The sequence below is a fragment of the Rhinolophus sinicus genome, linkage group LG04, assembly GCF_036562045.2.
Source record: "Rhinolophus sinicus isolate RSC01 linkage group LG04, ASM3656204v1, whole genome shotgun sequence".
Classification (NCBI taxonomy): Eukaryota; Metazoa; Chordata; class Mammalia; order Chiroptera; family Rhinolophidae; genus Rhinolophus; species Rhinolophus sinicus.
In genome coordinates this window covers 39,603,586-39,628,708 of record NC_133754.1, presented here as the reverse complement: position 1 = coordinate 39,628,708, position 25,123 = coordinate 39,603,586, and positions in this window count along the sequence as shown.

Sequence of the window (25,123 nt, the reverse complement as noted above, 5' to 3'; positions counted from 1 at the left end):
CAGCTCTTGACCTACTTCTGTTTCATTCTCTTATTGAAAATGGCATCTTTCAACATCCAAGCTCTTAGTATCAGAACCTTTGATCTCATGGTTAATGCCATCTCAGTGCCACTTCAGTCATGTGTGGAACTCCCTAGCATAAACCACTGCTCCCAGAAGTCAAATTCAGCTCTTTTGCCCATTTTCCTGTTTCCTTCCTCCATAATTCCTTTTTTTTTTTCTTGGAAAGGGGCGCAGCCCACCATCCCTTGCAGGAGTGGAGGAATCGAACCGGCAACCTTGTGGTTGAGAGCTCACTGGCCCAGTGGGAATCCATCCTGCAGCCTTCTGCGTTAAGGGCACGGAGCTCCAACCGCCTGAGCCACCGGCCGGCTTCCACCATTCCATAACTCTTGAAACTTGCTTTCAGCTTTGGGAATTACAAAATTACTCATCCCAGCCGTCCTCTCCCAACCCCACCCTTTTTTTTGTTTTTGCTAAGATCAAGCTTTTCTCATTAGACTAAACTTGACTCTTTTCCACTTTGTATTAAGTGGTCAGCTGCCTCAGCGCTCCTCCTGCCATCGTGCCATCGTTTTGGACTCCCTCGTGGGCCCTCCCCATGTCTGGCCTTGGATCACGCCATGGTGAGCCTTCTGCTCGCAGATTGCAGAGTGCTGCTGGAGCAAGTTGTGTGGTTCAGTGCAGCTGGCTCCCTGGTAAAGCCTGCTGTACAGCTCCAACTTGGCCAGGTTCTTTTGCTCTACACTCCTTTGATTTATCCCTCATTGTTTCCCTGGATTACTGTCCACAGAAACTTTTCAGGCCCTGTGTTCTTTCTTTAAGCCTTCAATCCCATCAGATCGCTCATCTTTATTTATCAAATTAAAGGCTCCTACCCTTGTGCTGCATAACAAAAGAGGCCTACGATGAATTACCTTGCTATTAGTTAGAAAGATAAATTTAGATATTTATCTAAATTAGACATATCCAATCAAAAGTTAATGTCTAATGTTTCAAATGGATGTCTGATCTCTCCACAGTTACAAAGGAACTTGTTTGACTTCTCTCTTTACTAGCTTCCCCTTGAACTTTTCCTGTCCTCTCCTTATCTTTTCCTTTCCCAACCTTGAACTTCTTTCCTTCTATTTTGTAAGTTGTGTCAATTTTCTCCATAAAAGTGCAGTTTACTTTATCCTATTTCCCCTTCCTAATATGATTCAATTTATGTTATCAGTCAGGTACTTTGGATGGTCTTATTCAATTCAGTTTATTCCCTCCATAATATGTTTCCTCCTAAATTTTTGGACATTTGGGTGAAAACCCAATCACTCCATGAAACCACTTTCTCTGAAGTTAGTCACAGCCAACTCTGTCTCTCTCCTCTCTTCCTGCCCCAACTGAACTGAATGCCTGTTCTCGGTGTTGTTTCTCCTTGATTTCCCTGCTGCAGTTGTTATATCTTTTCCATTTTTTAAATTTTGTTTTTAAATGTTTTTCACATCTAAGACACTATTGTCAATGTAAGAAACATCCAAACCTGTAGAGATTTTTTATGAGTTTATTTGAGCCAAACTGATGATATACCAGGGAGCAAGATCTCAACACTCCAGGGAACGGCAGTTTTGTAGTTTATTTTATGCATTTGAAATTAAGCAGGGAATTTAAGGTAAATTACATGAAGGTGGGAGAAAGTAGGCAGAGACTGAATTAAGATAGTTAAGATTATAAACTCTTGAGGGGTCTACAAGAGACATTTCAAAGGTGTGTTAACTTAGATGCACAGAAATAATGGCCAAGGCTTGCTAAGGGAAAGATAAGCCAAAAAAGTTATATTCCTGGGGTGTGACTACCTACGATGATCTGCCCATTTAGGAATTTATGATTTATGACAGCATTCCTTTTTTGTCCATAATCCCAATCCCTAACATGTCTAGTTTCTCACTGGGCTTTTCCTTTGAATATGTAAGTCTTTTTTCCCTACCAAAAAGTTCCCCTTCTTATGTCCCCTTCTCTTTTCTTTCAGAAGTAGCACCATTCTGTGTTGAGATTTTGAATGGCTTCCTGACTCCTGACTGACCTGTATCTTCCACAGGCTGCCAATCACCAGGCTCACTTAGTGCTCTGGGATCCTCTAATCTTCCTTTCCTTTTCAACATTACCATCTAAGCTTTCGTAAGTTTGTGGTAGGTTTTCTCTAATGGTCACCTAAGAGACACAGTGCATCTTTGTTTCAAATAACAGTTTAGATTTCTTTTCATGCTGCTTGTATCATGTCACTAAACTCAAAACATCTGTAATGACCCCTTGTTCCTCCTGGTGATCAGGTCCATCACCCTTTGGTTAAAGCATGTATTAACTGGCCACCCTCACTTATTTACCAAGTGTCCTGCAGCCACTACTCCCGCCTCCCCCCCAACCCCCAAACAAAACAATACAAAACAAAACACCTCTACCTGTGGTCAGGATTATTCCCTCACCATTCCCAGGTGCTTGTGTCTCACTTCCACATTTTACCCAGGTCTCTGCCCCATATTAAATTGCCTCCTTTCTCCTTTCTTCATGCTTTTCTTTGAGAGTTGAATGCCTGTGCTTCTTGTAAGATGGGTACTCCTTTCCCTTGAAGGATTTACTTATTACTGCAGCTACTGCCATTATTCCTCTACTCAACTTCTAAACTTCTTTTAGAGCCGAGGATTTAATTATATACTCAACCGAACACGTTTTTAGAGATTTCATATATGTGTATTAATTTCCCAGTGAAATTGTAAGTACCATATTTCTGAATTCTATTCACTGCAAACAGACATTGAGTAGGCATTCTCTGGCTTGTTTGGTCAGGCCTGGCTCCTACCCTTGTGCTGCATAACAAAGGGGCCTAAAATGGATTACCTTGCTATTAATTAAAAAGACAGAAAGGTTTACTTCCCTACCCCCCTCAGGTTTTATACATGTGCAAATTTGCATGATTGACTTTTTAAACTTCAAAGTACTAGGTAATCATTATTTGTAGTTAGTTCTTAGCTTAGCACTGTAATATGGATCAGCATCGCTATTATCAGAAACTCAGCCTAAAAAACTAAATAACTTGCCTCAAAGCATAAAAATTTGCACCTTAGATATTGTGGGCTCTTTCTTTTTTTCTCTTCTTTTTAAAGTAGAGCTGCAGTCTGATTCTTTAGTCTCTGACTTAGGCACCTGGGGCCTAATAATCATGTCTCAGCACAAACTTTCTCACTAATGAAAAAGGTAATATTTTAAATTATTATCTCAGAAGAATCTAGAAAAAAATTTTTGATTGTTTAGAATAGCACATATTGTTAATAGTGTATTTGATAATTTTATTTAAATGAAAGTACTCTAACCTAAAGATGTGTGAAAACAAAATATTATTTAGTAGTATAAGCCAGGCCTGTTTAGACATTCTTTCAAAATAATCTACGTAGATTAAATATTTTTAAGTGGCAAGAAAGACTAATTCATTAATGAATGTGGAATGAAATAAAATTAAATGTAATTTTTTTTTTCCTGATATATAAGGTAGTTCAGTTTACGAATGCAAAATGACCAGGGAGCATTCTATTACAATTAGGTTAAAATGATCAGTGGTCTAAGGATATATTATCTTTTTCTCCTATGTTGTAGATAAAGAAGTATGTATTAAAGATGGTTCTGGAAAGATCTGAAATCCTGCCACTGACTTGTCATGGCCACTGGATGTCACTAAGGCCAATAACATGGATATGAGCCAAATGTTCACAAATGGCTTAAATACTAGTAATTTTATTTTACATTGATTCTCCAAAATGGAAAATTCAGACTTCAAAACCAAGATACAGTTGGTTTATAAAGAGATAGAGACAGGAAGAATAAAAACAGTACAATGAAAGTACAAAAATGAAATGGTGAAGGAAAAAAGAAGACATAGATTATGACAAATTTCAATATAATTCCAAAGTATAGGATTAACTCCAACAGGGCAATCATTTGTCTTAATTGATGTAGGTACAACTTCCCTGAGCATCCAAGTTATTTTGCTGTGTTGCAGAATCCAAGACCGGAAAGAACCCAAGCAGCACTCAGAGAGTTAGGAGAGTCAGTTTTATTACACCGGCGGGCTCAGAGGGATCTTTCCCAAAAGATTGAGCCCCTAACAAGGTTTTGAGCAAGTTTTTATGGATTGGGGACGTCCTTGAGTTGGGGAAGGGGTAGGTGTTGTCTGGTGATTGGCTCGGGGTGTGGCTTGGAGGGGGTTATGCAGAAGTGGGCTGGGGCTTAGGCTGGGCACCTCTCTCTTCACTCGGGCCACCATTTTAGGTTAGTTCCACGTGGCAGGGAACCATTTTAAGGTCAGTTTTCCCATCAGCTGAATGAAGAAAAAGATATAATTTGTACTTTGTATCAATTATCTGGGTCCTTTTTAACTTGAACAGGGTTAAGTACCTTTTTATTGGTGTGTTATTGGTTGAATTGTGTCCCCAACTAAAATTAATGTGTTGAAGTCATAAGCCCCAATATCTCAGAATCTGACCTTATTTGGAGATAGGTTCTTTACAGAATTAAAATGAGTCTTTAGGGGGGACCCTAATCCAGTATGACTGGTATCATTATAAGAATAGAAAACTTGGAAACAGATATGCATAGAGGGAAGATGATATAGTCATCTATAAAACAAGGAGAAAGTTCTGGATCAGGTCCTTTCCTCATAGTCCGCAGAAGGATCCATTTAATCTTTGTCACAATCTTACAAAGTAGGCATTATTCTCTCTCCTTTATTGAGGTAAAGCTTAAAGATAAGTGAATTATGAAAGGCAGACTTTTTATCTGAATATAAGATCCATACTATTTTCATGACCACAATGTTTAACTATTTTTCTTTACTATTAGACTTATAATTAAAAGGAACATCTGCATTTTATGAATAATTAACATTATTTCTAGTCATACTAATGTAATATTGAAGAACTTTTTACTTGTTTTTCTAATTTTAATAACAATGTAAACTCTAAACAATAAATCTGAAGCCCATTATAAGTCATAATCCAAATATTGCTGTCCAAAGAAAACTTACACTATGTAGATGATATTTTCTAAGTGTTTTCAATAGTAATTATTTAGATTAATAATATTTCAATAGATGGAACATTATGAAAGTGGCATAACACTTTATAAAATTAAGTGCACAACAATAAAGTTTGTTGATAGAAGTTGTTAATATAATCATGTGTTTTATTCTTTGAGTGTGTCAGATTCATGCTTTGTAGTAGGGAAAAATAAAATGATGCACATGAAAGAATTATACACTATCATAGGATATATAAATTTACCATTATTGTTTCTAATATGATAGAAACCTTCCATAGAAACTTAAATATTAACAATGATGAATAAGTATTCTTGGCTCTCAGGCTTCCATTAAAAAAAAAAAAAGAAAGAAATTTCCTCCTAAAAAATACATAGTGAAAAAAGCTTGAGATGGTAGCACAGGAAATGCAAACAGTTCTGCCTTTACAATTTCACTGCCTACTATGCCACCTGTTTCTAATGCTGATGCCAACTAGCTAAATTTATGCCAATACTCAATCCACATCTGAGACTTATCTTGCAGTCATCGCCAATTTGAAAGCATCTGTGAGCTCTTTCTTTTAACATTTGGGCTAGAAAGTGGAATTAACAATGGACTTGAGCACATAGGTCAACATGCTTATATACTTATATTTATATGTTTTTACACTTTAAAATTTTCAATAACACTTAAGAATCCTATGTGGAAAAAGGATTATTTTGGTCAGAAATTATGAAAATTCTTTTATTGATCAAAAGAACTCCTCAGGTTTTTTTTGTTGTTGTTGTTGTTTTTCCCACCGTCAGCATTAACTCTGTCTTAACAGGCTGTTTGATACTACTGATTTTTAACAAGTTTGTCTTTTATTTAGAATTGCCTACTGACAGCTTTTCACTTTGCTATTTTAAGTAAGGGTAAAATAGAAATCATGTTTTTAAAACTCTGTGCAGTTCCACAGTATATTTCAGAATGTATATTCCAATATAATATATAATAAAGTATATATTTCAATATAGTATATTTCACAATATATTTCAGTTTTCTTCAAGCTTCTAATTTTGGAATCTGAAGAATTATTTGATTTCCTTGGGCAGAAAGAATAAAGTCCTCAAATATCCAAAAGAAGAAAATCTCATATGAATTTTAAATACCATTAGTGATGATTTGCTTTTAATTTGCAAGAATTAAGATAAAGACTGTTATTTTGGGATTTTGAATCAAGTACAAAAAATCAAATGAAATATTTTGTTTTAATACGTATAAAATAATATTTTTGTAAGCATTCTAAAAGTAATCTGCAGATCTAGGAAAAGCAGACAGAGATTTTGAGCAATAGACTAGATGGAATAGTTAACTATTTTTTAAATGTTGTGGTCATTTGCTTTTCAGAGCATTAGAGATGTGCCATTGCCACAGAACCATTCAAATAAATGATGAGAAGCCAGCAAAAAGAAAAGCATACCTAGACACACTACATATGTAAATATGAAAGTTAGAAGGTATCTTTTCTGTGTTTATATATATTTAGATACCCAAATACCATTGTGTTACAACTGCCTACAGTACCCAGTACAGTAACATGCTGTACAGGCATGTAGCCTAGGAGCAATAGGCTCTACCATGTAACCTAGGTGTGTAGTAGGCTCCACCATCGAGATTTGTGTCAGTGCTCTCAGTGATGTTCTCACAAGGATGAAATCTCCTAATGACACGTTTCTCAGAACTATCTTCATCAAATGACAAGTGACTGTATTTAGGCCACAGTCCCTCAGTTCCTGCTTTCAACTATAATTGCTTTTCACCCTGGACCAAAAAAAAAAAAAAAAAAAGCTAAGCTGGCCAAGGGAACTAAAGAAAGAAGGGAACTAAACAACAACAAGAGCATGAAGAAACAGAGTAATGTATTTGTTGGGAAAATTTTGGTTTCCTGAAAAGAAGTTTTGGCTTCTTTATTCCCTTTAATTGACTAACAATGTGTTACCATCATTGGTGGGCCTTAACTTCCTTATCTGTAAAATAAGAGTGCTGGACAAAGTGATCTTTAAGATTGTATCTAACATTAAATTTCTGTGATTTTTTTTTTTTTTTTTGTAATTAAAGTTTATTGGGGTGACAACTGTTAGTCAAGTTACATAGATTTCAGGTGTACAATTCTGTAATACATCATCTATTTTTTAAATAAATAATTGTGGAAATAAATTCCCAATATCTGATATAATGGAAATGGCATCAAAGAAATGGATTTGTAAGTCAGGTAGTTACTACTCATGATTATGTCCAGGAGTTTACTTCTCTATCAGGGTAGGTATGTATGAAGCTGTAAGTTTGAATATTGGCAAATCAAGCAAACAGAAATTTCACTGCATAACTTTTTTTTAATAGAAGTATTTTAATTGATTTCCAGAAAGGGCCTACTCATACTACAAGTTTGGCCATTAGTGAATATACTTGAATTTTTCTTAAATTTTTATCATTTTGATGGAATTCTACATATTATCCAATAACATTTTATATTTACATAAACATCACACATTTTAATTTTAAGTATTATTTGTCGATTATATCATAACTGAAAATAATAGACCAATGATATAGAAATTTCAGTCAGCCTTTATACTTTTAATTAAATAAATTCAATTAAAAACAAAATATTTGATTCTTTAAAATGTTAATTTATTTAAAAGTTACTTTACACCATGAATGTGACTAACAAAAGAAAGAGTTGTTCAACTACCTTTTCTGGCTACAAAACTAGGACAAAGAGTAAATAGGTTTAACAAAATAAACAAAAAATATATATTTTATACATTTTTACAAAGTAATTTATTCATTTATCTAAGAATGCACCATCTAATTAAAAAAACAATAAGATTCATCTATGTAATTTAAAATTTTCTAATAGCCATGTTAAGAAGTAAAACCAAATTGGAAAAAACAAATTTAATAATCATTTTGTTTAACCCAGTATGTCCCAAATATTATCATTTCAAAAAGTAATAAACATAAATAATATTGAGACATTTTGCATTTTGCTTTCCTTTTCTTTTTGTATCAATTCTTCAAAATTGGTGTATATTTTACACGTACAGCATTTCTCAATTTAGCCACCAAATTTTCATCAGAAATATTTTATCTGTATTTAGATTTCATGAGTTTTGTAGTTGAAAAGTAGATTCACATACCCAACTTGTTCCAAATCTACTTAAAAGTTTTCTAATAACTGAATGGAGTATCAAGAAAACATTTTCTTTCTGTATTTGCATCCATGTTGATCAAGCTCATTTATCTCTTTTAGAAGAAATGATTGACTTTGGAACTTTGAAGCAAAAGCGTTTCAGTTTCAAAACTGTACCTAAGTTTATTAAATTTATTAACCACTATGCCTATTAACTAATGCTAGTATTAATTATATCAAATTCAAATAAATATTGCATTTCTTAAAAAGCAACTCTAGTTTTATCAATATCAACAAAGCATGCTCAAGATTTTTCTTGTAGTTTTTGTAGACATTTATGTAATGCTGTCAGTATATAATCTGCATATTGATTCATGTTAGAAAAATGAGTAAAATTACTTTCTTGTATTATGAAAAGTTTAACTTTTAATATAAATTGTTATATCAGTCGAGTTAGGTCACAGATAAGCTTTTTCTTTTTTTTTTTGAAACTTCAAATTTAACTCATTTATTTTGCAGGCTAAAATAATAATTTCTCTTACCATCTCTTCATAAAAAAATGGTTTTGATTTTTGTGTTAGAATCCAAGTAGTTTTACGATTATCCAAAATTACTAGCACAGATCTTGTTAACAAATTATTAGAAAATTTTCTAACATTTTATGCTTATTTGAGAAGACTCTTTTTGACAACTTGTTTTAACTCTTGAGAGCAAACTTCTTATCAAATTCATTATATAGCTGCGAAAAATGTTTCTTTGCACTAAGCATTTTATTACCTTTCAAGATAGTTGTATCCAACCCAATTTGCTCTACTGCAGGAAGCTGCACTTGGACTACATCATGACATTCATGATGCAGAGCACACTTCTACCCCACAGTTTATTCTTTACTGATTCAGTTGTAACATGAGCTTCTACATCTTGTGTAGATTCTGCATCAATAGTGTTCTTTCGTTGAAAGTTTAAAAAAATTGTCCATGCTTATTTATAATTAGAAAAACATTTTATCATTAAAATAATAACAATATCCTACCTAATTACCAATTTTGATTAGGTAGGTATCACTGTGATGTAGGTTGACTGTAAGAAATATTTAAAGAAACACATTACAATTGCTGTGTAGGCAAAATATTCCCACTGAATCTGTTGATACTGACTCAATTGTCGTGTTTGTGGGGCACGCTACAACTGATGCATGTGCATCAGCCCACACACCAATAAACAATATCAATAACAATAATTTGATGTTTAATGTAAAATATTATACTACAAAACAGTATCATGTTTACTAGAATAATAATGCACAATGCCTCCATTTCTAAATTTAAATATAAGTTTAATTAAAAAATCAGTTATTCAGTGCACTAGTCACATTTTACATGTGAATACCTACCTGCTGCTAATGGCTACTGTATTGGGCAATGCAAGTCTAAAAGTAGTGGTACTACATTTTATTATATATACATTTTATATATATAATATTGAAAAGCATTGTGCAGATTTTCAAATGTGCTAAAATATTATATATGTTGTTATGGACTGAATGTTTATGTATCCCCCAAATTTATATGTTGCAATCATATCCCCCTACCATTGTGATGCTATTAGGATGTGGGACCTTTGGGAGGTAATTAGGATTCGATGAGGTCATGAGGGTAGAACCCTCATGAATGGGACTAATAACTTTTTAAGAGTCACCAGAGAACTTCCTTCATGCCTCTGCTCTCTGCCACGTGAGACTACAAGGAGAAGCTTGTAATCTGCAATTAGGAAGAGGTGGTCTATATTCCATCCATGCTGGCACTGTGATATCAGACTTCTAACCTTCAAAATTACAAGAAATAAATTTCTGTTGCTTATAAACCACCTAGTCTATGACATTTTGTTATAGCAGCCCAAATTAAGAGTATATATATATATATATATATATATATATATATATATATATATATATCTCGAGGTGCCAAAAAAATGTATGCAGGTGGACACTTTGGTCAACATTGCTGAAGCAATAGTTGGCCGTAATCAGAAGTGTCTGGATGCTGATGGTAACCACTTTGAGCACCTCTTGTAATTGCAGAAGTCAAACGTGACTTGTATTCATCTTTTGTTATCAGTATATATTGAGTATTACAATTTTAATATAGTTTCCTTTCTTAAAATGTGTATACATTTTTTGGCACCATATACATTTGTGTATACACATATACATTTTTTATGAAATCATATATGTGTATGTGATTTCATGAATAAAACCATTCAAACACATTTACTACTGCTATAGATTTATGCATTTTAAGACAGCAGATAGTACTAACTTTGAAAGCATACAGCAATATCTATTTTTTATGAATAATTTTAAAAACTATACCTATGAGAAAGAAATACAACAATATTTAGTTAATTAGGAAGAATAGTTTGTTTAAATAATCCAGAAAATACATTGAAAGCATAGAATATCTTCTATCTGAGAAAGAAGTTTATCAGTAACCTCCTATACTGGTCAGTGTTAAGCATGCCTGGCTCTGGGAAAAAATATGATAATAAATAGAAAATATTGATTAGATGATCTGTCAAGAAACTGTATGGGTGGAACTAAGTGCAATTGTGATTTTTTAAAGAACTTTAAAAACTCAACATTGTGTCTACATTTGTTGAATGACTCACCCAAATTGTTTTTTTAATGGGGAGGTGTGAGAACAGGATAGTTAGTTGTCTTATGACAGAACTCTGTCCAATCAAGGTTATCAAGTGTTAGTAGTAAACATCATATGTTAAACTTGTTTTCTTTTCTGTTTTAGAAAAAAGACAGTCTAAATTTTGCAGTTACATTTCCACAAAAGTTAAATCCAGTTTTCAGATCAGTCATGGCAATTTCACCTGAAATACTTTTATAAGTGGATTGGTACTTGCTTGTTGTGTTATTATAAAACTGATTAATCACATGCTTTCATTCAAAATATCAATACTGAAGCTAAAATCCTAATGGTGTTGATGAGATGCTATCTTAGGGATACATGACAGTCTAGAAACCAACATTTACTAGAATCATCTGAATGTTAAAATAAAGAAAATAACTCAAGCTATAACTAAATGATAGCTAACACTGATCCAGATTTTAACAAGTATCTGGATGTTTGACATAGTGTATGAAAGTTCCAGATGGTTGACTAGACTTCTCACTTTTCATTTGGATGTTTTCCCCAACAGTTTCATTCAGTTGTAATGTTCATTCATGGAGACAATTTGTCAGTGACAAATAATTTTCAGAGAGATTCTTATTTTCTATTAACAGAGCATGAGTCATATTTGGGCATGCCATCTTTCAAAAGATTAAAATAACATACACAATAAAATTACTTACATATTTGGGTTTTGGTAACTACTTTTAAACTTACCATTGTGCCTTACAATGATCTCAATATACCTGCTGATTCCGATTTGGAGTGATATTCAGAGTCTGAAAGACAGTGGGCACTCAGTAAGTGTTTAATAAATATATAAACAAAAATAATTAAAGGTAGTTTCAATGGAAAATATTTATAATAGGTAAAGTCTAGAGATCATAAGTTAAAGGGTAGAAACTTACAAAAATATAGAAAATTAATAAGACGTATGAAGGAAATCCAAATATTTGAAATACCAAGTAATATGCAAGGATGTTATTTAGTCTGATTTGCATGATTTGTCTGTCTGGCTATACTAATCATCAACTTTGTTTGCTTTGTGCTGTGAGGCAGCATGGCAAGAAATACAACAATCTGGGGGTATTCCATTTTACCTTCTGGAGTGCTGGCTGACAGCAACTGGATTGGGATTTTTTTTTTTAACACATGACATGAAATGTTAACAGTTTATAAATATTGTTTTTCATGGGAATAGAAGTGATTGAAAGTCAGCTTCCTTTTATGTCAAAAGCTATTAAACTACGGATGTGTTAATAAACAGGCTCCAATGTTAACAAAATGTAGAGAGTTTGTGTAGAAATACTAATTTAGCTTACTGAGTGGGCACTGGAATCAGGAAACCCAGTTCTGGGCAAGCCATTAAATATTTCTAGGCATCAGTTTCCTTGTCATCTCTAACACATACTTAGGAGGTATGAATATACAACTTATACCGATCAAATGTGTGAAAGTTCTTAAACAAACCCAGCATTCAAGCATAAGATGTCTGTCATTAATATGGAAGACTGTATAACTCTCTGCAGTGGAGAGTCTGCCTAATTTCCCTCTAGGCTTATGCTGTGATGACAAGTAGAGGAACTTTACTGGTCTCTTCCACTGGTCTCTTCCATCTCTAAGCAAATAACCTCTACATAACCTGTGTGTATATGTAAGCATCCACTTTCATGCAGAGTGGTAGCCAATTGTGAGGCTGCTGATTGGCTGTTCTTTCCAGCCAAAGGCAAACTCATGGAACTAGGCATAGTAATTGACTCTTATTGGATGCCTTGCTTGCTACTCATCTCAGAGTTTTATGTTTTGTTAATGATTCATCGACACCTCTTGTTAGCTCCTGAGGTTTGGTGTTGCCCTATTGGCAGCCAAGAATCCCACATTTCAATTATTTTGGCTGTTAACTCACCACATATGTTTTTGGTATTGTTAACTCAGGAAAGGAAAAAGTGCAACTTGGACTGCAATTAAGCCAACAGTGTAGAAAGATGTAGTGTATGGCTTTTGTCTGTGTGTGTGTGAGACCATTGAAATCACAGATTTTTACTGTCAATAGATTGTGTAGCAAATGCATACTGCTATTTAAAGACATTTAATGGATACAGGTTTTTAAAATTCATATTTTTCTTTAGAAGTGAAAGTAGAGTCTACATAATTTGAAAACAAAAAAGGTAGAATGTGATAATCCAATCCTTGGAGACTGAAGAACGAATGCAAAACATAACATGCCTCTGGTGTTTGCTAGCAGCAAGAAGAAAAATGTGTAAAACAATACAACTGATAAATATTAATTAAGACCATTTTGTTTTAAATTATTAGGTTTGGGTTTGATAGTCAAGAAAATGACATGTTCACTTTAGCTTATCTTTATTAACAGTGGTTAATTATAAAAAGAAAACAATTACACATAGAAAGTTTCATTTCCAAGAAAGGGTGGAATTGTCGCAGTAACATACACCAAATCACATTAGCCAGAAAAGCAGAAATCAATGTGAACGCTTCCCTTTTCTTGACCTCAAAGCACATACAGTCTGTATTAAGTTCATCATGGTTGTCTCTTTGACAGCTTTCATGTCTGTTTTTCCTCTTCATCATTTCTGCTGCTCCTAATTCACATGGTCATCTTCTACTTTCAGAGCACCAGTAATAATCTGTGACTGCTATCCCTGATCTCCTGGCTTGCCCTTCCTACTCTAGCCCTCCTTCGAAGCCATTTCTGTTCAGTTTTCCAATTGTCTTAGCAATGGGAAACTTGCATACAAATCCTTTCATGATTTTGCCCCGACTGTCTTTTTTAGCCTTATCATCTGGGACCTTGTCTTCACCTCTTTCCATTCAACCTCATCCTTTGTCACCTCTCCTCTTGACCCTCTGAATACTTGGAATTTCCATTCTCTATGGTAGTCTGTGTTCATGCTACTCTTCTTGGTGGAATTTTTCTTCCATTCCTGTTTACCCACTGAACATGAGCTCTTACGGCCACCTGGCTTACTCAGCCTTTTCTGATTCCTTAATTCTTCACAGGAAGAACTAGCAACATTTCTCTCTTATGTGTTCCATTGTACTTTAAAATAATTTTTTGCATCTATTTATTTTAGTTTCTATCTCACACTTACATTAAGAACCCAGTTATTGATGTTTGCCATGTGCAGTATACTATCTTAATCATGTTTTTATTCCTGGCATTGAGCACAGTCCCTGGCAAACAGTAGGTACTAGAAGAAAGTAACACTTGAACCAAGAAAGGAATGATGACAGCAGTTCACTAGTGACATGCAAAAAAGTTGTGGCATGAAGAGAAGATGCTCTATGCAAAGTAAGGGCTTTATAACGAAAGCAAGCCTAGCTGGGAAGTTTAAGATAGGGGCACTCTGGATATATGGATCCTGAGGCTGAAAGATAAGAGATATTACTGGAGAGTCAGGCAGAAGCCAGGCCACGGAAGGATTTGTTTATGTTGGGAATTGTACGTATTTGTCTCTGTAGGTTATGGGGAGGTTTTTCCAAGAATGTGACTACTGTGACATGGAACCTTTTTGAAGTATCAGTATGGTGAATGTATTTGAAATGGGCATGCTGGGAGAGAGCATGGAGAAGCAGATAGTTGCAGAGATGTAAGGTAAGATAGGAAGCAGATTGATCACTTAGTGGCCCACTGCAGTATTCTAGGTGACAGGTGATTATTCTTAGAGCAGTTGAGATAGAGAAGAAAGGAGTGTATAGAAGAAATACTTAGATGGTTATAAAGTCATGCTCAGGTGTATACATTGCTTTATGGTAGGTGGGAGACCAAGGAATCTAAAGTGATTTCCAGGTTTATAGCTTAGACCACTGGAAAGAAGGAAGGCCTTTATATAAGATTGGAAATAATGGAAGAATGGCTGTCTTGGTGAAGGATATGGATTGAGTTTGGAGAAACTTAACTTATAGATGATTTGGGCCTCAAATTGGACATGTCTAGTGGACGGTCAAGTATTATTGTTCAGAGATCATGAGAAAGAACTGGAGTGAAAAAAGACTTGGAGGTCATGATTGTCTATAGACTGAATCGATGTGCATAGGAGAAATTGCCTGGGGATAATTTAAAATATGAGAAGAGGGTTGAGGAAAGAACCTTGGAGAATATATTTAGAGACAATGAAAAGAAAGACCAGGTTGGAGACTGAGAAGCCCATCTTCTCCCAAAGTTTAGGAGGCCCTGTGAGATTTTAGAGAGCAGTTTAATGGGAGTGGTTGTTACATGGTTCCTATGTAATGAGTTGAAGTTCAAATGGATGTCAGGTACCAGGGACATATAGCAAAAGGTTATTTAAAAAAAAATGTTTATGTACTTAAAAGGGGAAATGGGTGATAGCTACGGATTCAGTGTGTTTTAAGGGAGGCATATGTAATGTCAAGTGACAATTTCTTCTCTTGACCATAGTATTGTTTACCATACAATACTAACTGTTCTTTCTCTATCTAACTTGCTGATTTCTTTTCCTAAAAGTATAACAGATTATTTTCATTTTCAGTCTTATTTATTTTTCTACTAGCTCTTTTTTCAGAGATTTCCCACACCTATGGTTTTCTTCAATATTAACTTCAAAAAAATTTATCATATGTACCACTGCTTCTATTTTGTACTATGAACATTTCTTCTTGGATAATATTTTGACAGCACTCATTTAGCATTTATAAAATAGAACTCACCATTTCCCCCTAAGATACTTGACTTATTGCCTGTGCCACTTGGTTGGTTTTGGAATGGTAACTATCTATCCACTCATATCAAGCCACTAGGTTCCATATGTGCTTTGCAATGTCTTTCCATCTGTCCCATTCTTTCTCTTTCTACTGTCACTATCCTAGTTAGTTTGTTGTCATCTTTGCTGGGATACTGCATGTTCCTCCCTGATAGCAACCTCAAAAAATAATCTCAAAGATTTGTTAGTCTCTAGTGCATTATTTTGACTATACCTATTCCTTGTTGAACAATCTTGAGTGGTAGACTGTCTATAGTACTGTCTGTGTTAAGATTGGTCTTCTAAAAATTAATTAGATCCCTTGATGGAAAAGGTTTTGATAGGTAACCTTCTTAGGAAACAATCACCACATGCAGGTGAGAAGTAGGCCATGGGATAAAAACAACTCAGAGGTTAAATAAGCATCTATTTAAAAGAAAAAAAATAAATTGTGTTAGTTAACAGGGTCATTTACCTGTGATCACATTACTAGGTACAAAGGGTAATTATTATTACCCTTTTGCTGGTAACCAGATATATCCCACTTGGTTAGTTCACCAAAATTTGTCTGACTATCCTCGCTGTTTAAAAAAAAAAAAAGTTTAAAGTATGTGGTAGTGAGTATCTGAGTCTGGCTCTTCATCCTTCACCATTTTAAGTTCCTATTTATGATCCCTAATCCACAGTGCTCTGAATTTAGGTTTCAGAAATATCAACCCAAGCAAGTCCATATCTGGTTCCAAACACTTCCTCTCTGCTCCTACTATTTTCCTTAGACTTGAACTGAAACATTGACTCTCTCTAGGATCTTCAGTCTGAAGGCCCTTAACTTGAACTGCAGCATTGTCTTTTCTCTGGGTCTCCCGCCTTCTGGCCTACCTTGCAGAGTTTGGATTTGCAATCCTCCTTAATCATGTGAATGAATTTATATATATATATATATATATATATATATCTCCATCCTTTTGCTTTCTTTTTTCTTGAGAGCCCTAACTAATACACTAAGCAACAGATGTTGCCTCCTACCAGGTAATGTTATATACAGATGAAGGTATATACAGGGGACCCATTCTTATCATCTGATTTGTTCCAGGATGATGGTCACAAGATCAAGTACAGAAATCAAGAAGTTTCTGTGTTAAGACTTGCAGCCCTTATTTTTTTGCCTTGCCTTTTTTAATGCATCTTGCCAATTGCAACCAGAGGATCTTTCTAAAAGCACATATCAGATGATGTTATTACCTTCTTTTGTGAAATTCTTTAGAACTCCACATGACCTTCCAAGCTTATCAGGATGGCCTACATGGCCTTTGTAATCAGGCCACTGCTTCTTCTCTTGCTTCTCCCCATCTCACAGCCCACGATCCAGCCCAGGCGAACTGCCTGTGGTGTTTCAAACTGATGATCCTGTCTTTCTCCTGTAAATCTTTTTATCTTTAAGCGGTGGCTTTTGCCTGGAATACTCTTCCCTAATTTGTCTACTTGGTGAGTATCTACTTATCTTTCAGTTCACACCTCAAGTACTCCAAATGACATCATTTCCTACTTGTTTTGGCTAACATTAACTATTTTCTACTCTGTGCCCTCACAGAGCTGTTTTAGGCAACAAGGGTTTATGACATGTTAAGTTCCGTCTGCTAGTCTGCCTTTCCGTATTCAAGACTACACCCTGTACTAGAAACGATGGCCAATACTCATTTGCCATAGCCTCAGGACTCAACATGGACACCACTATAGCCAAAGCTATTCCAGAAAACAACAACGAAAAAAACCCTCTTATGCTTGCCTAATCAAGCAGAGACAATACACATACCACTGAACCAGGCAGTAATTTTAACAAAGGCCGTGTGTTATGTGGGAAATGTTTAAGACTAAAGGTGGTGATACTGCAAAGGAAAATGTTTTCAACTTGAACAAGGAGAATCTGATCATGTTAAAACAGAGCTGTTTGATATAACATCAGTCTTCAGGGTGACTTGCATGTGTGATCACAAGAGATGATAGACTCTAGACTTAGGATTCCTTATGATCTTTGTTCAGGAAACAATCAAGTTATAACTTTGGAATCCTCTGTCCATTATTCATTCAGAAGTTTTGTAAGACTTCCTCCTACTTTTTTGTTAATAAATCTGTTTTTCTCTCAGAGAATGAAAGCTCTCTTAAGGAGGAAACATTTCTCAAAAAGAAGTATAACTGAAGAAATATTTGTTGAATAAATGAAGAAAAGGAAGGAAGCAGATAACAAAAGGTTAACTAATCAGCCTTTGGTCGACTACAGTAGTAAATAAATTCTGTAATTTCAATCAATAATTGAAAATAGAAACTCAGTAATCCCCAGAGTCTAGAGAATTGCAGGAATAGCCTTTTCCTTGTCTCCCATTGATTGTCCCCTATTGTCCTGCCAGGATGGGAGGCACTTGAAGTTATCTGGTGTGACCTTGACAACAAATATAAGAGGTAAATATTATCTTTATTCTATAGATAAGGAAAATCAGGCTCAGAGGAGACAAACACTCCTTCCAATTCTCACATCTAGTTAATAATTGTAGTGCTCCAAAACTCATGTTCTTCCTAGTCTGTATATAAAGAGTAGTCATTGCTGTATAAAGCCCTTCACTCAAGTTAAATTGATCCATTTAGCACCCCTTAAAGCTTCAGCCCGTCAACCCTCTGTGTCTATGATTCTTTACTTCCCTCTGTCATACCTTTTCTCCTCCATCCTTTGACACTTTAGTAAAATCTTTTTTATGAAACAACTTAGCTTTAGTTCAAGGTTTCTCCACCTTAGCTCTACTGACATATTGGGCCACATAATTCTTTTATTTGGTGGTGTGTGTGGGGGGCTGTTCTGAGGATGTTTAGCAACATGCCTGGCATCTATAGACACCAGTAGCATTCTACCTCCCAGTGTGATAGCTGAAAATATTGCCAGACCTTCCTCAACATTCCCAGGGGCCCTAACTGCCCCCAGGTGAGAACTACCACTCTAATCTATCCTTCCTTATAAATCTTTCTGAACTTCTCAGGGGCCTGTGCAAAAACCACAGCCCTTTATTGGTACTGTATTTGCAATTAAACATGCACTTCTTTAACACCTCTCTTTCCTAGGTTTCTTTATGTTTTTAGCCTTAATGTTGCTATTCAAATTTTCATGTATATAACTCTCCAACTTTTCTAAAAGTTTCTTTCCAATAGAAATGAAGTCCTTACTAACTCTTAGTAAGTGTGTTTTTCAAAGAACAGACACTTGCTGATTGGATTATTTTATGGCATGAAAATTTGGATCAATTTGTGATGTGTAATTATTTAAATCACCTCATGACACTCATGAGTGACTCAAAGCACAGTTGTCAAGTCATATGGGACAAAAATGACAAATGCTATCCACTGTTTAGTGTCTATCTGTGTGTCAGGTTAATTTCTTGAACAACAATGAGAATTTGGGTTTCTACATAGTTTCTCTATTATATTGGCAAAGGCAAGAGACTGAAAAAAAATGATGTAATGTAATAAATTATGAGAGAGTGTTCATACCCTCATGGGAGAGTAAAGTCACTGGTTGCCAGAAAGGTATAGGAGACTTTTTGTAAGTGTACAGTTTTTTTTCTTTTTTTTGTTTAACCTTACTAGAGAATGCATTAACCTTTCAGCATTTCCACAGGTATGAAAAATAAGCAGATTCTAACATGCTTCAGGTGCTTGGGTCCATGGCCCATCTTAAGCATCTTGGCTTTAGGTTGTAATTGTGATTTTTGTAGCTTTATACAGTCACTTTAAGTCTTGTTAATGTAGTGAACATTCCTTCAGGACAGGAATTGAAAACTCTATTAAATGTATTTATTTTATTAAAAACATGTTTAATTAAAAACATGTATAACGTTTACCATCTTGACTATTTTGCGTGTACAGTTCAGTACTGCTAGGTACATTCACATTGTTGTACAATCTCCATAAATCTTTTCGTCTGGCAAAATTGAAACTCTGTACCCAATAAACAACTCCCACTTTTCCATGCAACCCTGACAACCAGCACTCTACTTTGTTTCTATGAATTTGACTACTTTAGATTCTTTCTATAAGTGGGATCGTACAGTATCTGTCTTTTTGTGACTAGATTATTTCACTTAGCATAGTGTCCTCAAGTTTCATCCATGTTGTAGTGTATGTCAGAACATTTCTTTGTGTGTATATTCCACATTTGTTTTTCTATTCATCTGTGCATGCACACTTGAGATACTTCCATCTTTTGGCTATTGTGAGTAACGCTGGTATGACAACTGGTGTACAAATGTCTATTTCAGATGTTGTTTTCATTTATTTTGGGCATATATTTGGAAGCGGAATTACTGTATCATCTGATAATTCTATTTTTAATTTGTTGAGGAATCACCATACTGTATTTCATAGATGTTGACCATTTTATATTCCCACCAACAGTGCATAAAATTTCCAGTTTTTCCACATCCACATTCTTGTCAACACTTGTTATGTTTCTGTACTTTTTAAAAATTTTTTAAATTTTATTTTAAGTGTATTTTTCCAGGACCCATCAGCTCCAAGTCAAGTAGTTGTTTCAATCTAGTTGTGGAGGGCTCAGCTCACACTGGCCCATGCAGGGATTGAACGGGCAACCCTGGTGTTACGAGCATCACGCTATAACCAACTGAGCTAACCGGCTGCCCCAGTCTTTTTCTTTTTCTTTTTCTTTTTTTTTTTTTTTGATAGTAGCCATCAATTAGTGGTATGTCATTTGGTTTTGATTTGCATTTCCTTAATAATTAGTGAAGTTTAAAAATTTTGGGGGGGCTTGTTGGTGATTTGGATATCATTTTTTTGAGAAATGTCTATTCAAGTCCCTCACCCATTTTTTATTTGAGTTGTTTATTTTCTGTTGCTTAGTTGTAGAAATTCTTTATATATTCTGGCTATTTACCCTTTACTATATACATGATTTGCAAATATTTTCTCTCTTTCCGTAAGTTGTTTTTTCACCCTGTTGATTGTATCCTTTGATGCACAGAAGTTTTGAATTTTGATTTAGTCCCCTATGCCTATTTATACTTTTGTTGCCTGTGTTTTTTTGGTGCCAGATCCAAGAAATCATTTAAATTCAATGTTACGAAGGACTTCTATTAAATTTATCTTCCTTGCAGAACCTAGAACTCATGAATTACTTCCTTTTTGGTTAACTAAGTGGTTTAAATGTTAACTCCCGACCAAATCTTCATTAAGTTTCCTCACTCCAATTCTGCTGTTTCTATAAACATTTTTAGTATAAATACCGGGGAGTGTGCTCTCTCTTTCTCTATTAATCTGCATTTCACTCTTCACTCTGGCACTTGTGCTCTTGTGTGTATTGCTCTTGTGTGTCCTTTATTCTCTTTAATATCAACCGTATGTGTAAAAAAATATAATTATACTATCACCTAAAATTGTGTGAGGATTAAATGAAGAAAAATGTATGTGTAGTTTGTCAATAATTGACAGTTCTTCAATTGCTCATGAATAATGGTAATTATTAACTAATGAAAAATCAGACTTGCAGTACCTAGAAAGTCCTTAAAACTTGCCGTACTGACACTAAACAGCTGCATAATACTGTTAGAAGGGAACCATGCAAGGATCTTACATTCTTGTTGTGAAAACAAGATTAAATAGAAATATGTACATAAAGTGAAGCATGATCATCAGTGAGTGGAGCAAAGACTGATGTCTGTTGGAGTTCCAAGGAAAGAGAGATTGCTATGGAATTGGATAGCCAGAAAACGCTTCATAGAGAGGATGAGCTTGAGCTGTTCCTTGATGGACAATTGAACTTAGGTGACAGGAGAGAAAAAAGGACATGCCAAGACAGAAAGCATTTGAAGTAAGGTTATTCCATCAATTTGCCTTCAGAGTGTGGAAGGTCTTAAATGTCCTGTTATGGGTTTTGTACTTCATCCTACTGGCCAGGGGTTTGCAAACTTGTTAACTTGTTCTATAAACACTAGACAGAAAATATTTTAGGCACTGTGGCAACAAAATGTCTCTGTTGCATATCTTCTTTGCTTTTTTTTTTTAACAACAATTTAAAAATGTAAAAAATATTTTTAGCTCTCAGGCTGTACCAAAGCAGACCACAGGCTGAATTTGATATCATTTGCTGACCACTGGGTTGTATCCAAGATATATTGATACTTGAAACCATCAAAGGTACATTCTAAGAAAATGACTGGTGGCAGTAAGACTAACCTTATACATCTTTGTCTAGATTTTGTACCTTCAGAAACATGTTTTACAAATTAAACTAGAGGGACAAAACTTCATATTTCTTGGCTGTGTATATAGAGTAGAGAATTCTACTTACACCAAGAGAAGATTACAGCATGTAAGTTCTTTAGGGTAAAATTTTTATTTCATCTCACCCTCTTCCTGTTGGCTAGAGTTAGCTTCGTAATTGCCATTACAAATGGGTACATTGTAGGCACTTAATGGCTACTTTAAGAATTGAATTTAGGAGGTGAAAATGCTTTATGGACTCTATAATAAAGAAATATTACTGCAACTGGTTAAGAACCGAATGTTATGAGAAAAGCAAATTCTCCTAGTACGTATCATAAAGTATGACAGCTTTTATGTTAACAACTCAATTCTATAAGCTTTGCATGTTTGTGCTTAAAGATATTTTCATCAAAATGAAGATACGGAACCAAAACATATATTCTCTTTATTGATCACTTTATGAGTCAAAAATTAACAAAGAGATTTGGATCAGCTTTTCAGAAAGACCAGTTAAGTATTTTGTTATATGAACAATTAAGTTCTTCATCTTTTGCTGTGATATATGTGAACAGAAATGTGTGAAATTTGCGATGGTTAATTTTATCTGTCAACTTGGCTAGGCTACAGGACCCAAATGTTTGGTGGAACATTATTGTAGATGTTTCCGTGAAGGTAGTTTTTAGATGAGAATACACACACACACACACACACACACACACACACACTCTGTATTAGTCAGAGTTCTTTAAAAAAACCAGAACCGACAGGGTGTGTGTGTGTGTGTGTGTGTGTGTGTGTGTGTGTGTGTGTAGTGTCTGATTTAGAACGCAGATTTTCGGCATATATATAATTAACATTTGGCAATGGAGGAGTGAACTGGCAGGTAAGAAAGCATCTCCTAAAGTGATTTAAATCAAAGCCTGCTACTTGCATGCTCTTGTATACTGTATGTATTAAGCAACTGGATACAGAAAACAACAATTTCAACTACGAACCCCCAAAACTAAAGTGATATGATCAGATGTTGAAGCACTACAAACTATGATGGATATGATGCTGTATTTCCCTCATGAAGGGTAACTAAGTAGTGTGTTTTTTTAGGGAATAGTGGCAGGGACTTATTCATTGACATATTGATAGTTAATGACCCTTCTAAGCCATCCAATAAACTTTAAAAATTTTACTCACTTGGACTTATTAGCCATTACCAAGGGCAAGCATTCTCCATCAACGATACACTATTTTAGACTAAATTGCAGGTAATTAAGTTCAACCAACATTTATTGAGTAACTACCATGCATTGGTACTAGGAACTGTTCAAAGATAAGTAAGACAGCTTTCTCAAGGCTATGGTTTCATTGGGTTTCATGATGGCTATTAAAGCCTTAGAAAGTCTACATTAACAAATAAATAAGTAGTCTAAATTGAATAAACTTATAAATATCTTTCTCAGAACAAGGGGAATGTTTATCTTAATTATAGTGTAATGGATATTCTTCCACAGAATGTATAAATGAAAAATATTCGAGGTTTAATATCACTGACATGTTCTGTGGAAAGAGAATTCAGGACATGTATGTTCTCATGAAGAAGACAGACGTGTTCAGAAAGAGACATGTGTGATGATATCCACTGTGAAGTCATTAGGCAAATAGGGATGGAATTGAGCCCAGAAATTGTGATGGGATAAAGGAGCAGAAATATGGGCTTCAAAGGTGCTGCTGAGATACTTTACCTTGTTTTCAGTTTTGTCTACAGTCCTTCAAATAGTTTTACTAAGCAGTTATTTATGAATACCTCAAAATGCTTCATGTTCAAATTAAAACTAATATTACAAAAGGGGAGGTTTCCGTTTTGTGCTACTCTTTCTTCTTAAACTCTTCAGGAGGTTATAATGTTCGAGTGTTATCTATACTTGCTTCTTACGTTTTATGGTTTTTATTTTTTTTTAATTAGAGCAACTAAATTTCACTGATAGGGTGGGAAACACTTAAAGGATTTTTAACCATAGAGCTATCTTTGCACAATCTCCTAGAGAAAAGTAACACCATTCTGGCCTTTTACATTGTGGGAAGAGAAGCAATTTTATTTGTTAGAATACTGAAGCAGACAAAGAACCCATTGGCTCTCACCACTATCCTAAAATAAACTGTATTGCTATTTGAACCCTGGGTAAAATTACCTATTTTATACTTCTGTTCAGAGGGAATTCAAATAATTGTGAAGAAAAAAATAGTGAATGTCAAAGTGCATTTGCTGTTGCAGAAATAGTATGAGGTGTTATTAATGAGGACCTGCAAATAACCACAATTGTGTGCTGATCAAAATTCATAAATAACTACTGGTTAAATCAAGGGAGCAATTTCTGCTTCCATTATATCTTACATATAAGTGTATATGTTATCTCAACATCAAAGTGTGTATAGTGCTACGAAAGGAAGGAATCTGATGATAGCAGCATTTTGAGCCACAAGTTATCAGTAAATCACTTAGTGGTATGGCTGTGTTCCAAGCAGACATAGTTTCTTTTGTGCTGCAAACAAAGGTTGTTCTTTTGCCTATGTTTGAAATCCACACTGATATATGTGATTTGTTCTACTAGACTGCTTGCTGATTTAAGTAGAGTATTTATTTTGATTAACATTGTGAATATATACGTGTGTGTGTGTGTGTGTGTGTGTGTGTGTGTGTGTGCGCGTGTGCATGTAATTGATGAATAACTTGCAGGTAGCAGTCCTTCCCTGGCTCTGTTCAGGAATCTAGTTGTTGCATTGCTGTGGATGCATCTCCTTGTATAAATCAAATATTGATTACTTCAGTTAAATTGCCCGTTTTAACGTTATTTATATTTTAATGTTTCAGGCTTGAAATTGGCCGACTAGCTGCCATTAGTTAAAAGGCCCTAGTGTGGGCTTAGATTACAGTAGTGTAAAATTCCTGCGAATATACCTAACCCCAAATTGTTGGATTCTTGATATTACCAAAACCTAAACTCGAGTGTAATCTTGGATGCTATAATTCTAACTTGAAACCCTTTTACAAACACAATTTTTTACTTTTGATTTTATTTTTCTTGGTTTGAATTTTCACTTATTGCTTTCCAGTCTTCACTGCTACTAATAGTGTGTTGAACCATTGCTTGAGGCACAGGCTGCAGATCACTGAATAATGTAATTATAGTCTGTTGGCTATATTCTCAATTCTTCCGTGGTGGTGATTCATGTATACAGTGCAGCACAG